The sequence below is a fragment of the Mustelus asterias genome, chromosome 8, assembly GCF_964213995.1.
Source record: "Mustelus asterias chromosome 8, sMusAst1.hap1.1, whole genome shotgun sequence".
Lineage (NCBI taxonomy): Eukaryota > Metazoa > Chordata > Chondrichthyes > Carcharhiniformes > Triakidae > Mustelus > Mustelus asterias.
In genome coordinates, this window is record NC_135808.1 from 48618297 (window position 1) to 48632072 (window position 13776).

Consider the following 13776-nt stretch of genomic DNA (forward strand, 5'->3'; position numbering starts at 1 on the left):
TTGATTGGCCATGCTAAAATTGCTTCTTTGTGTCCTGAGGTGCGTAGGTGAGAGGGATTAGTGGGTAAATGTGTGAGGCCAGGGGAGTAGGGCCTGGGTGGATTATGGTCGGTGCAGACTCAATGGGTCAAATGGCCTCTTTCTACACTGTAGGGTTTCTATGATTTCTATGTCATTTGTGAAGACGAACATATCGCCAAGGCCATCCCCACACCCCCACTTCTTGCCTTCAAACAACCGCACACCCTCAAACAGACCATTGTCCGCAGCAAACTACCCAGCCTTCAGGAGAACAGTGACCATGAGGCCACACAACCCTGCCACAGCAACCTCTGCAAGACGTGCCGGATCATCGACACAGATGCCATCATCTCGCGTGAGAACAGCATCCACCAGATACACGGTACATACTCTTGCAACTTGGCCAACATTGTCTACCTGATACGCTGCAAGAAAGGATGTCCCAAGGCATGGTACATTGGGGAAACTATGCAGACGCTACGACAACGGATGAATGAACACCACTCAACAATCACCAGGCAAGAATGTTCTCTTCCTGTTGGGGAACACTTCAGCGGTCACGGGCATTCGGCCTCTGATCTTCGGGTAAGCGTTCTCCAAGGCGACCTTCACGACACACGACAACACAGAGTCGCTGAGCAGCGACTGATAGCCAAGTTCCGCACACATGAGGACGGCCTCAACCGGGATCTTGGGTTCATGTCACACTATCTGTAACCCCGACTTGCCTGGGCGTGCAAAATCTCACTAACTGTCCTGGCTGGAGACAATACACATCCCTTTAACCTGTGGTTAACCCTCTCTTCACTCACATTGTCTGTACCTTTAAGACTTGATTACCTGTAAAGACTCGCATTCCAACCATTATTTTGTAAATTAAGTTTGAGTCTTTATATGCCCTGTTTGTGAACAGAACTCCCACTTACCTGACGAAGGAGCAGCGCTCCGAAAGCTAGTGGCTTTTGCTACCAAATAAACCTGTTGGACTTTAACCTGGTGTTGTGAGACTTCTTACAGTGTTTGATGGGACAGTGTAGATGAAGTTTTACTCTTTACCTAAACCAGTGTTGCATCTGTCCCTGTACAGTTTGATAGCAACAGTGTCAAGGGAGGTATACTCTGCATCAAAACCCATGCTGTATCTCCATTCGTGACAGTATAGAGAGAGCTATATTCTGTACCTAACCCCGTACTGTGCCTGTGCAGGGAGAGTTTGATGGGGACAGTGTAAATGGGAACTTTATTCTGTGCCTAAAGCCATGCTGTATCTGCCATAGGAATGTTTGATTGAGACAATGTTGAGGGAGCTTTACTGTGTATCGAACTGCATGCCGTATCTCTTCTGGGAGTGTTTGATAGGACAGTGTAAAGGGAGCTTTTCTCTGTATCTAACCCTGTGCTGTACCTGTCCTGAGTGTGTTTGATAGGACACTGTCGAGGGAGCTTTACTCTATATCTAACCCTATGATATACCTGTCCTGGGTGTGCTTGATGTTACAATGCAGAGGGATCATATCTCTGTATTTAACCCCATGCTGTACTTTCTCTGGAAGTAGAACAGTGATAAGACAGTGTTGAGGGAGTTTTACTTTGTATCTAACCCTGTACTGTACCTGCCCTAACAATATTTGCTGTGGACACTGAAAGAATTTAGAAGAATGAGAGGTGATCCCTTTGAAACATGTCAGATTCTTAAGAGGCTCGATAGGGTAAATGCTGAGAGGATGTTTCTCCTCATGGGAGAGTCTAGGACCAGAGGGTATAGTCTCAGAATAAAGAGGCACCAATTTAAGACTGAGATGAGGAGAAGTTTCTTCTCTCTGAGGGTTGTGAAGTTTTCGAACTCCTTGCCACAGAGAGCTGTGGGGGCACAGTCATTGTGTATGTGTAAAGCTGAGATGGATTGATTTTTGATCAGTAAGTGAATCAAGAGTTACGGGGAAAGGGTAGGAAGTGATACGAGGAATGCCGGATCAGTCCTTATTCTATTGAATGACAGAGTAGGCTCAATGGGCTGAATGCCTTACTCCAATTCCTATGTCCTGCGGTTTTATTAACAAACCTTTACAGTATAATTAACAAGACATTAACACACTCTCCCAGCAGATATGTCACCTTCTGAATTCAATTGCACATTTCCCCAGGCTTTTCAGTATGCTCTCTTCTCCCTGTCGCATCAGGATATCATCCTTTGACAGTCAGTCTTCTGCATATCTCCCAAACCAGCTTCCAGCAAAAAGGAAACCTCAGTGAATCCTCTGGCAACTCTTTGTTCCTTCAATTGCCGCATGTCCTGTCTCTTTGCACAGACAGCCATTTCTCACCAGCATCCTGCTTGGTGAGAAACACACAATAATCTTTCCATTGATTTTCACAGTAGTAGCTGTTTCTGTCCCTCTCTCCACCTCTGAGTTTGTCTTCAAGAAAACCTGCTGCCCCTTCCTTGAGTCAAGGTGTGAAAAACAAGCACTTGATTTTCGATACATTTTGTCCCTCAGACCAAATCACATAGATCTGTCTCCAGGCAAAGTTCAGTATGATCTCACATTCTCCCTACTTATAGGGTGCCTGTGGCACGGGGTTACAACAAAATAGGATGTTTCTCTGGTGGGAGTGGAAAATTTCAAAGGTTTGTGTATCTGAAGAGAGTGGCACATGAAAAAGAATTTTGTTTCTGATAGGATTGGTGTATCACAGGGGTGCATGTCATTGGAAGGATTGGTATGTGACAAGTGTACATCGCAGTAGGGTGTGTGCTAGAATATGAGATTTCCTGTATCTGGAGATTGTAGTATTTCACGAGGATATGTGATTCTGAAGGAACTGCGGTAGATGTCTCTGGATTGAGTAGTGTATTATAAGGATTTATGTCTCTTATCAGATTGTTATATTACAAGGGTACATGTCTTTCGGGGAAGGACTAGAATACAAGGATACATTTTTCTGATTAGAGTCATATAATATAGACCTCTGGAGGAACTGTTGCAAAACCGGGGTACGTGCTTCTGGAGGTAGTGGCATGTGACAAGGGTATGTGTTTGTAGACCGAGTGCTAGAATACTAGCTCACATGTCTCTGAAGAGAGTGGCAAAGTCGTAGTGTGTGTGTGGTGTGTATGTGTGTGTGTCTGGGTGGAATTCTATAATACAAGGGCATGTTTCTCTGCACTGAGCATATTATAAGAGTAACTGTTTCTGATTTATTTCAAGAGTTTTATAGTTAATGGGGTTATTACTGTTTAAAAATTATATATAATGCTGACAGATTTACGAGTTTGAGACAGAAAGGTAGAGAAATGAATTTTAAAAACTGCTTTGTTACTGTTTGCCTGCAATTAGGATAAGTGCTCAATTAAGAAAAGTATGTGTTAGAGCACTGTTAATGAGTTAAAGGAACAATTACACCAGGATGTGACTCAGTTTGGCTGTAGTTAATTGTAGGTGTTCAATAGTCTGTAGTGGGGTGGAAGTAGCATAGGATTGCGCTTGAGGAATATTTTTAGAGCACATCCCTACCAAATTGCTAGTAAATAATGCAAATAGATCTAATTTTCTCAAAAATGGTATTAAGTTTGACTATAACAGTCAGCACCTGCCCGAAACAGTTAGCAAAGCTGAAAGGGACATTAACTGATCTGAAAAAACCATTACAATAACTGAGATATAACAACATCAAGACCACCACTGATGGTGGTTTCAACAATATCTGGCATTTGAATGCTCACATATGTTTCCAATAAGTTTCTTCAAACTAAAATGGCCAGTTCCTGTTGCTTTTTGCCTTCTGAAGCTGGTCAGGTTTCTCCTTCACAGCTGCGATACTGATCTCTGACAACAACTATAAGGATGACCCACCATTTATATCCCTGAATAGTGAATGGAACTTTGGTGCACGAAAGCTGTGAGGGACCTAGTCGAGAAGAAAAGGAAAGCGTACAAAAGGTTCAGAGAGCTTGGCGAAGATAGGGATCTAGATGAGTATACGGCTTGTCGGAAGGGACTAAAGAAGGAAATTAGGAGACCCAGAAGGGGTCACAAGAAGGCCTTGGCAAGTAGAATTAAGGAAAACCCTAAGGCGTTCTATAAATATCTGAAGAGTAAAAGGATGAGACGTGAAGGAATAGGGCCTATAAAAGGTGAAAGCGGGAAAATCAGTATGGAACCAGTAGAAATGGCAGAGGTGCTTAATGAGTATTTTGCCTCGGTTTTCACAGAGGAGAAGGACATGGGTGGATGTACTGTGGGCTTGCGGTGGACTGAAAAGATTGAGTATGTGGACTTTAACAAAGAGGTTGTGCTGGAATCTTTGAATGGCATCAAGATAGATAAGTCGCCGGGTCCAGATGGGATGTACCCCAGGTTACTGTGGGAGGCGAGGGAAGAGATTGCAGAGCCTCTGGCGATAATCTTTGCGTCGTCGATGGAGACGGGAGAGGTGCCGGAGGATTGAAGGATTGCAGATGTGGTTCCTATTTTCAAGAAGGGGAATAGGGATAGCCCAGGAAATTACCGACCGGTGAGTCTAACCTCAGTGGTTGGTAAGCTGATGGAGAAGATCCTGAGGGACAGGATTTATGAGCATTTAGAGAGGTTTAGTATGCTCAAGAATACTCAGCATGGCTTTGTCAAAGGCAGATCGTGCCTTACGAGCCTGGTGGAGTTCTTCGAAAATGTGACTAAACACATTGACGAAGGGAAAGCGGTAGATGAGGTTTATATGGATTTTAGCAAGGCGTTCGATAAGGTACCCTATGCAAGGCTTCTAGAAAAAGTGAGAGGGCATGGGATCCAAGGGGCTGCTGCCCTGTGGATCCAGAACTGGCTTGCCCAAAGGAGGCAGAGAGTGTGTATAGATGGGTCTTTTTCTAAATCGAGGTCGGTCACCAGTGGTGTGCCCCAGGGATCTGTTCTGGGACCCTTGCTGTTTGTCATTTTCATAAATGACCGGATGAGGAAGTGGAGGGATGGGTTGGTAAGTTTGCCGACGACACGAAGGTTGGTGGGGTTGTGGATAGTCTGGAGGGATGTCAAAAGTTACAGAGGGACATAGATAGGATGCAAGACTGGGCGGAGAAGTGGCAGATGGACTTCAACCCAGATAAATGCGTAGTGGTCCATTTTGGCAGGTCAAACGGGTTGAAGGAGTGCAATATAAAGGGAAAGACACATAGTACTGTGGAGGATCAGAAGGGCCTTGGGGTCCGGGTCCATAGGACTCTAAAATTGGCCCTGCAGGTGGAGGAGGTGGTTAAGAAGGCGTATGGTGTGCTGGTCTTTATCAATCGAGGGATTGAGTTTAGGAGTCCGGGGTTAATGATGCAGCTATATAAGACCCTCGTCAGACCCCACTTGGAGTACTGTGCTCAGTTCTGGTCGCCTCATTACAGGAAGGATGTGGAAAAGATTGGAAGGGTGCAGAGGAGATTTACAAGGATGTTGCCTGGATTGAGTGGCATGCCTTATGAGGATAGGCTGAGGGAGCTCGATCATTTCTCCTTGGAGAGACATAGGATGAGAGGAGATGTTGAGAGGCATAGATCGGGTGGACTCTCAGAGGCTTTTTCCCAGGGTGGAAATGGCTGCTACGAGAGGACGCAGGTTTAAGGTGCTGGGGGGGGGTAGGTACAGGGGAAATGTTAGGAGGAAGTTTTTCACACAGAGGGTGGTGGGCGAGTGGAATCGGCTGCCGTCAGTGGTGGTGGAGGCAAACTCGATAGGGTCTTTTAAGAGACTCCTGGATGAGTACATGGGACTTAATAGGATGGAGGGTTATAGGTAGGCCGAAAAGGTAGGGATATGTTCAGCACAACTTCTGGGGCCGAAGGGCCTGTTTTGTGCTGTAGTTTTCTATGTTTCCATGTTTCTATATTGACAGCCAATTTTTTTTTCATACCTTTATAGCAGACCATAGATTCCCTGCAGTGGAGAAGAAGGCCATTCAGCCCATCGAGTCTGCACTGACTCTCCAACAGAGCATCTCATGCAGGCTCTATCCTCGTAGAAATCATAGAAATCATAGAAACCCTCCAGTACAGAAAGAGGCCATTCCGTCCATCGAGTCTGCACCGACCACAATGCCACCCAGGCCCTACCCCCATATCCCGACATATTTTACCCGCTAATCCCTCGAATCTACGCATCCCAGGACACTAAGGGGCAATTTTAGCATCGCCAATCAACATAACCCGCACATCTTTGGACTGTGGGAGGAAACCGGAGCACTCGGAGGAAACCCACACAGACACGAGGAGAATGTGCAAACTCCACACAGACAGTGACCCAAGCCGGGAATCGAACCCGGGTCCCTGGGGGTCATAACCCCACGTATTTACCCCACTAACCCCCTAACGTACACCAGTTGGGACACTAAGAGGCAATTCAGCATGGCCTCTGCACTTAACCTTTGCATTTTTGGATTGTGGGAGGAAAACGGAGCACCTAGAGGAAATCAACACAGATACAGGGAGAATGTGCAAAATATGGCTTTACTTAAGTTTAAAACACTGGTTCCAGACTCATTTCTCACTCTCAAACAGAATGCAAAATTCCCATATGTTATGATCACTCTTTCCCAGAGGACCCTATATATAGCCTATTCCTTGGTTGGTTCCACAAAGTGTTCCATGAGCTAATCCTTCAGGCCAGCGTTGCTAATTTGATTTGTTCAGACAGTATGAAGATTAAAATTGCCCCAGGTATTGGAGTAACTTACATTTCGTGTTTTGATTTTGTCAAGAAACTATGAGACTCATTCTTCAGTGCTAATTCATCATGCACTTCTGCAAGATAGTTGTTTTACACACAAATAAATTGCACCTGCATACCCACACTGAAATCCCAATATCATTTTGCATCTTTCATCCAATACAAACCATTCTTATCAAATGATCAAGGCAAGTGGTTTTCTGTTTAAAGATCTTTGTTTATTCCCCTTGCATTGTTCTAATATTTTGGGTAGTCAAGGATACAAACATCTTCAAGAGAAAGCTTTCAATATATTAGTCTCATCTACTACATCTCAGTTGTTTGGATTTAATCTCAGTTGTCTGGGATTAATCTCAATTGTTTGGATTTAATCTCAGTTGTTTGGGTTTAATCTCAGTTGTTTGGGTTTAATCTCAATTGTTTGGATTTAATCTCAGTTGTTTGGGATTAATCTCAATTGTTTGGATTTAATCTCAGTTGTTTGGGTTTAATCTCAGTTGTTTGGATTTAATCTCAGTTGTTTGGATTTAATCTCAGTTTGTTTGGATTTAATCTCAGTTGTTTAGATTTAATATCAGTTGTTTGGGTTTAATCTCAGTTGTTTAGATTTAATATCAGTTGTTTGGGTTTAATCTCAGTTTGTTTGGATTTAATCTCAGTTGTTTGGATTTAATCTCAGTTTGTTTGGATTTAATCTCAGTTTGTTTGGATTTAATCTCAGTTGTTTAGATTTAATATCAGTTGTTTGGGTTTAATCTCAGTTTGTTTAGATTTAATCTCAGTTGTTTGGGTTTAATCTCAGTTGTTTGGATTTAATCTCAGTTGTTTGGATTTAATCTCAGTTTGTTTGGATTTAATCTCAGTTGTTTAGATTTAATATCAGTTGTTTGGGTTTAATCTCAGTTGTTTAGATTTAATATCAGTTGTTTGGGTTTAATCTCAGTTTGTTTAGATTTAATCTCAGTTGTTTGGGTTTAATCTCAGTTGTTTGGATTTAATCTCAGTTTTGGGTTTCATCTGTCGCCGCTCTGTGTTCCTGCTTTTTAAACAGTCACCGCTCTGTGTTCCCACTCTTTAAACTGTCACCGCTCTGTGTTCCTGCTTTTTAAACTTCTTTCCCAGTGCACTCTGAGGAAGGGGAAAAAGGGTTCAGTGTTCCATTGGAGCAATTATTTTTCTTTGTAGCAGTAAGTTATATGGAGGGGATGGAAGTGAAGGCAGTGCAATGTACCTCCTGCAGAATGTTTGAGGTGAGGGACACCGTCAGTGTCCCTGCTGATTACACCTGTGGGAGGTGCACCCATCTGCAGCTCCTCCATGACCGCATTAGGGAGCTGGAGCTGGAGTTGGATGAGTTTAGGGTCATCAGGGAGGCAGAGGGGGCCATAGACACAAGCTTCAGGGATATAGTTGCTCCAGGGAATGAAAATAGATGTGTGACAGTGAGAGGGGCTGGGAGGAAGCAGTCGGTGTGGGGATCCCCTGTGGTCGTTCCCCTTAGCAACAAGTATTCCACTTTGGACACAGGTGAGGGGAGGCGACCTACCAGTGGTAAACCGCAGTGACCAGATCGCCAGCGCTGAGTCCGTCCCTGTGGCTCAGAAGGGAAAGGGGGAGAGCGGTAGAGCTATAGTTATTGGGGACTCGTTTGTTAGAGGGATAGATAGGAGGTCCTGTGGCAACAAGAGAGACTCACGGATGGTATGTTGCCTCCCGGATGCCAGGGTCCGTGTCTTCAGGATTCTAAAGGGGGAAGGGGAACAGTCACAAGTCGTGGTGCACGTCGGCACCAAAGACATAGGTAAGAGAGGGGACGGGGATTTAAAACAGGAATTCAGGGAGCTAGGGTGGAAGCTGAGAGCCAGGTCAAAACAGGTTGTCATCTCTGGTATGTTGCCGGTGCCACGAGATAGCGAGTTGAGGAACAGGGAGAGAGTGCAGTTAAACACATGGATGCAGGGATGGTGTAGGAGGGAGGGTTTCAGCTATGTGGATAATTGGAACACTTTCTGGGGAAGGTGGGACCTGTACCAACAGGACGGGGTGCACCTGAACCAGAGGGGTGCCAATACCCTGGGAGGGAAATTTGCTACACCTCTTCGGGGGGGTTTAAACTAATTTGTCAGGGGGATGGGAAAAGGAGTTGTAGTCCGGAGGTCAGTGAGTGTAGTGAGGTACTGGGAAGGGTATCATGGTCAAAGGTGGGTTGAAGTGTGTCTACTTCAATGCAAGGAGCATCCGAAATAAGGTAGGTGAACTTGGGGCGTGGATTGGCACTTGGGACTACGATGTTGTGGCCATTACGGAGACATGGGTAGAACAAGGACAGGAATGGTTGTTGGAAGTTCCGGGGTATAGATGTTTCAGTGAGTGTAGGGTAGCTGGTAAAAGAGGTGGAGGAGTGGCACTGTTAATCAAGGAGAGTGTAACGGCTGCAGAAAGGCATTTCGAAGGGGATCTGCCTACAGAGGTAATATGGGCTGAGGTTAGGAATAGGAAAGGAGCGGTCACGTTGTTAGGAGTTTACTATAGGCCCCCAAATAGTAATAGAGATGTGGAGCAAGAAATTGCTAAGCAGATTATGGATAGGTGTGGGGGTCACAGGGTAGTTGTCATGGGGGACTTTAACTTTCCAAATATTGATTGGAGCCTTTATAGGTTGAATAGTTCGGATGGGGCAGTTTTTGTGCAGTGTGTGCAGGAGGGTTTTCTGACACAATATGTGGATAAGCCGACAAGAGGTGGGGCCACATTGGATTTGGTAATGGGAAATGAACCGGGCCAAGTGTTGGATTTGGTTGTGGGAGAGCACTTTGGAGATAGTGACCACAATTCGGTGTCTTTTGTTATTACAATGGAGAGGGAGAGGGCCATGCGGCAGGGCATAGTTTACAATTGGGGGAGAGGTAATTATGATGCAATCAGGCGGGAATTAGGAAGCATAGGATGGGAACAAAAATTGTCAGGGAAAGGCACTCATGAAAAGTGGAACTTTTTCAAGGAACAAATACTGCGTGTCCTTGATAGGTATGTCCCTGCCAGGCAGAGAGGAAATGGCCGAGTGAGGGAACCATGGTTCACAAAACAGGTGGAATGTGTTGTCAAGCGGAAGAAGGAAGCATATGTAAGGTTGAGAAAACAAGGTTCAGTTGGCTCAATGGAGGGTTACAAGTTAGTAAGAAATGAGCTGAAAAAGGGGCTTAGGAGAGCTAGGAGGGGGCATGAGAAGTCCTTGGTGGGTCAGATCAAGGAAAACCCCAAGGCTTTTTACTCTTATGTGAGGAATAAAAGAATGACCAGGGTGAGGTTGGGGCCAGTCAAGGACAGCAGTAGGAATTTGTGCATGGAGTCAGAAGAGATAGGAGAGGTGATGAATGAATACTTTTCTTCGGTGTTCACCAAGGAGAGGGGCCATGTTTTTGAGGAAGAGAGGGTGTCACAGGCTGATAGGCTGGAGGAAGTAGATGTTCGGAGGGAAGATGTACTAGCAATTTTGAATAAACTGAAAGTTGATAAGTCCCCTGGGCCTGATGAAATATATCCTAGGAGTCTTTGGGAGGCAAGGGATGAGATAGCAGAGCCTTTGGCATTGATCTTTGCGTCCTCACTGTCTACGGGGGTGGTGCCAAAGGACTGGAGAGTGGCGAATGTGGTTCCTCTGTTTAAGAAAGGGAATAGAAATGACCCTGGTAATTATAGGCCGGTTAGTCTTACTTCGGTGGTCGGTAAGTTGATGGAAAAGGTCCTCAGGGATAGGATTTACGACCATTGAGAAAGATGCAGCTTAATCCGGGATAGTCAGCATGGATTCGTGAAGGGCAAGTCGTGCCTCACAAATTTGATAGAATTTTTTGAGGAGGTAACTAAGTGTGTAGATGCAGGTAGTGCAGTTGATGTCATATACATGGATTTTAGTAAGGCGTTTGATAAAGTCCCCCATGGTCGGCTTATGAAGAAAGTAAGGATGTGTGGGATAGAGGGAAGGTTGGCCGATTGGATAGGTAATTGGCTATCTAACAGAAGACAGAGGGTGGTGGTGGATGGAAAATTTTTGGACTGGAAACCGGTTACCAGCGGAGTGCCACAGTGATCAGTGCTTGGTCCTCTGCTATTTGTCATTTTTATAAATGACTTGGAGGAGGGGGCTGAAGGGTGGATCAGTAAATTTGCTGATGACACCAAGATTGGTGGAGTAGTGGATGAGGTGGAGGGCTGTTGTAGGCTGCAAAGAGATATAGATAGGATGCAGAGCTGGGCTGAAAAATGGCAAATGGAGTTTAACCCTGACAAAATCGAGGTGATTCATTTTGGTAGGACAAATTTAAATGTAGATTACAGGGTCAAAGGTGGGGTTCTGAAGAGTGTGGAGGAACAGAGAGATCTTGGGGTTCATGTCCATAGATCTCTGAAGGTTGCCACTCAAGTGGATAGAGCCGTGAAGAAGGCCTATAGTGTGTTGGCGTTCATTAACAGGGGGTTTGAGTTTAAGAGCCGTGGGGTTATGCTGCAACTGTACAGGACCTTGGTGAGACCACATTTGGAATATTGTGTGCAGTTCTGGTCACCTCACTATAAGAAGGATGTGGAGACACTGGAAAGAGTGCAAAGGAGATTTACCAGGATGCTGCCTGGTTTGGAGGGTAGGTCTTATGGGGAAAGGTTGAGGGAGCTAGGGCTTTTCTCTTTGGAGCGGAGGAGGTTGAGAGGAGACTTGATAGAGGTTTATAAGATGATGAGGGGGATAGATACGGTAGCACGGCGGCACGGTAGCACAGTGGTTAGCACTGCTGCTTCACAGCTCCAGGGACCTGGGTTCGATTCCCGGCTTGGGTCACTGTCTATGTGGAGTTTGCACATTCTCCTCGTGTCTGTGTGGGTTTCCTCCGGGTGCTCCGGTTTCCTCCCACAGTCCAAAGATGTGCGGGTTAGGTTGATTGGCCGTGCTAAAATTGCCCCTTAGTGTCTTGAGATGGGTAGGTTAGAGGGATTAGCGGGTAAATATGTAGGGATATGGGGGTAGGGCCTGGGTGGGATTGTAGTCGGTGTAGACTCGATGGGCCGAATGGCCTCTTTCTACACTGTAGGGTTTCTATGATTTCTATGAGATAGAGTGAACGTTCAAAGACTATTTCCTCGGGTGGATGGAGCTATTACAAGGGGGCATAACTATAGGGTTCATGGTGGAAGATATAGGAAGGATGTCCGAGGTAGGTTTTTTACTACTCAGAGAGTGGTTGGGGTGTGGAATGGACTGCCTGCAGTGATAGTGGAGTCAGAAACTTTAGGAACATTTAAGAAGCTATTGGATAGGCACATGGAGTACTTCGGGATGATAGGGAGGAAATAGCTTGATCTGGGATTCAGACAAAGCTCGGCACAACAACGTGGGCCGAAGGGCCTGTTCTGTGCTGTACTGTTCTATGTTCTACTTTGCTGACTTTCATTCGCACATTTTGGATATCTTGGAATTTTGTACGATAATAATATAAAGTATGAACTCTGACAATGTTTGCTGGCTCTTTCCCCAAATGTCTTTGTTAATTCTCTCATGAGCCAGATTATGCAAGGATGACAGAAAGATTGGATGGGTGGTTAACAGTGAGTTGGGCTACAAGAAGATATGGACAGAATGGTCAAATCGGCAGATAAGTAGCAGATGGAATTTAACCCTGAAAAGCATGAGGTGATATACTTTGGAAGGAGTAATTTGACAAGAAAGTATTCAATGAATGGTGGGACACTAAGAAGTTCTGTGGAACAAAGGGACCTTGGCATGTTTGTCCCACAGATCTCTGAAGGCGGAAGCGCATATTAGTAGGATGGTGAAAAAGGCATATGGGACACTTACCTTTATCAATTGAGGCATAGATTACAAAAGCAGGGAAGTCATGGTAGAGTTGTACAGAATTTTGGTGAGGCCACAGCTAGAGTACTGTTTGCATTATCGGAAGGATGTGATTGCACTGGAGGGGGTGCAGAGGAGATTTACCAGGATGCTGCCTAGGATAGAACATTTAGGTTGTGAAGAGAGGTTGGATAAGCTTGGGTTGTTTTCATTGGAGCAGAAAAGACTGAGGTGCGACCTGATTGAGGTGTACAAGATTATGAGAGACACGGACAAAGTGGATAAGGAACAACTATTCCCCTTAGTTGAAGGGTCAGTCATGACGGGACATAGGGGCAGGAATTTAGGGGGATGTTAGGAAAACCTTTTTTACCCAGAGGGTGGTGACGGTCTGGAATGTGCTGCTTGAGAGGGTGGTGGAAGCAGGTTGCCTCACATCCTTTAAAAGGTATCTGGATGAGCACATCATAACATTCAGGGCTATGGGCCTAGTGCTGGCAGATGGAATTAGGTGGGAGTTCAGGCGTTTCTCATGTGTCAGTGGAGACTCGATAGGCCGAAGGGACTCATCTGCGCTGTATGATTCTATGATTTAATATTAACGTGCCATCTCTCATCAAGGTACAATACCACCCCAGCCTGAAAGAATCCATTGAACTTTCTGTGGTAGCTGAACTGTGTATCTCATAGGACTGGCCTTATTTCATTGAACAGTATGTTACAGAACCTACGAGAGAGCGAGTTATCTTAGATCTGGTACTGTGTAATGAGACAGGTAGAATTAAGGATCTTCTTGTGAGGGATCCTCTTGGGTTCAGTGATCATAATATGGTTGAATTTCTGATACAGATGGAGGGTGAGAAAGTAGGGTCCCAAACCAGTGTCCTCTGCTTGAACAGAGGGGAGTACGATAGGATGAGGGTGGAATTGGCTAATATAGACTGGGCGAGCAGACTGGTAGGTAGGACAGCTGAGGAACAGTGGAGGATTTTTAAGGAGATTTTTTTAAGTACTCAGCAAAAATATATTCCGGTGATAAAGAAGGACTGTAAGAAAAGGGATAACCAGACGTGGATAACGAAGGAAATAAAGGAGAGCATTAAAATAAAAATAGATGCGTACAGAGTGGCCAAAAATAGTAGAGAATTAGTGGATTGAGAAAGCTTTAAAAAACAACAAAGAACGACTAAGAAAGCGATTAAGAAA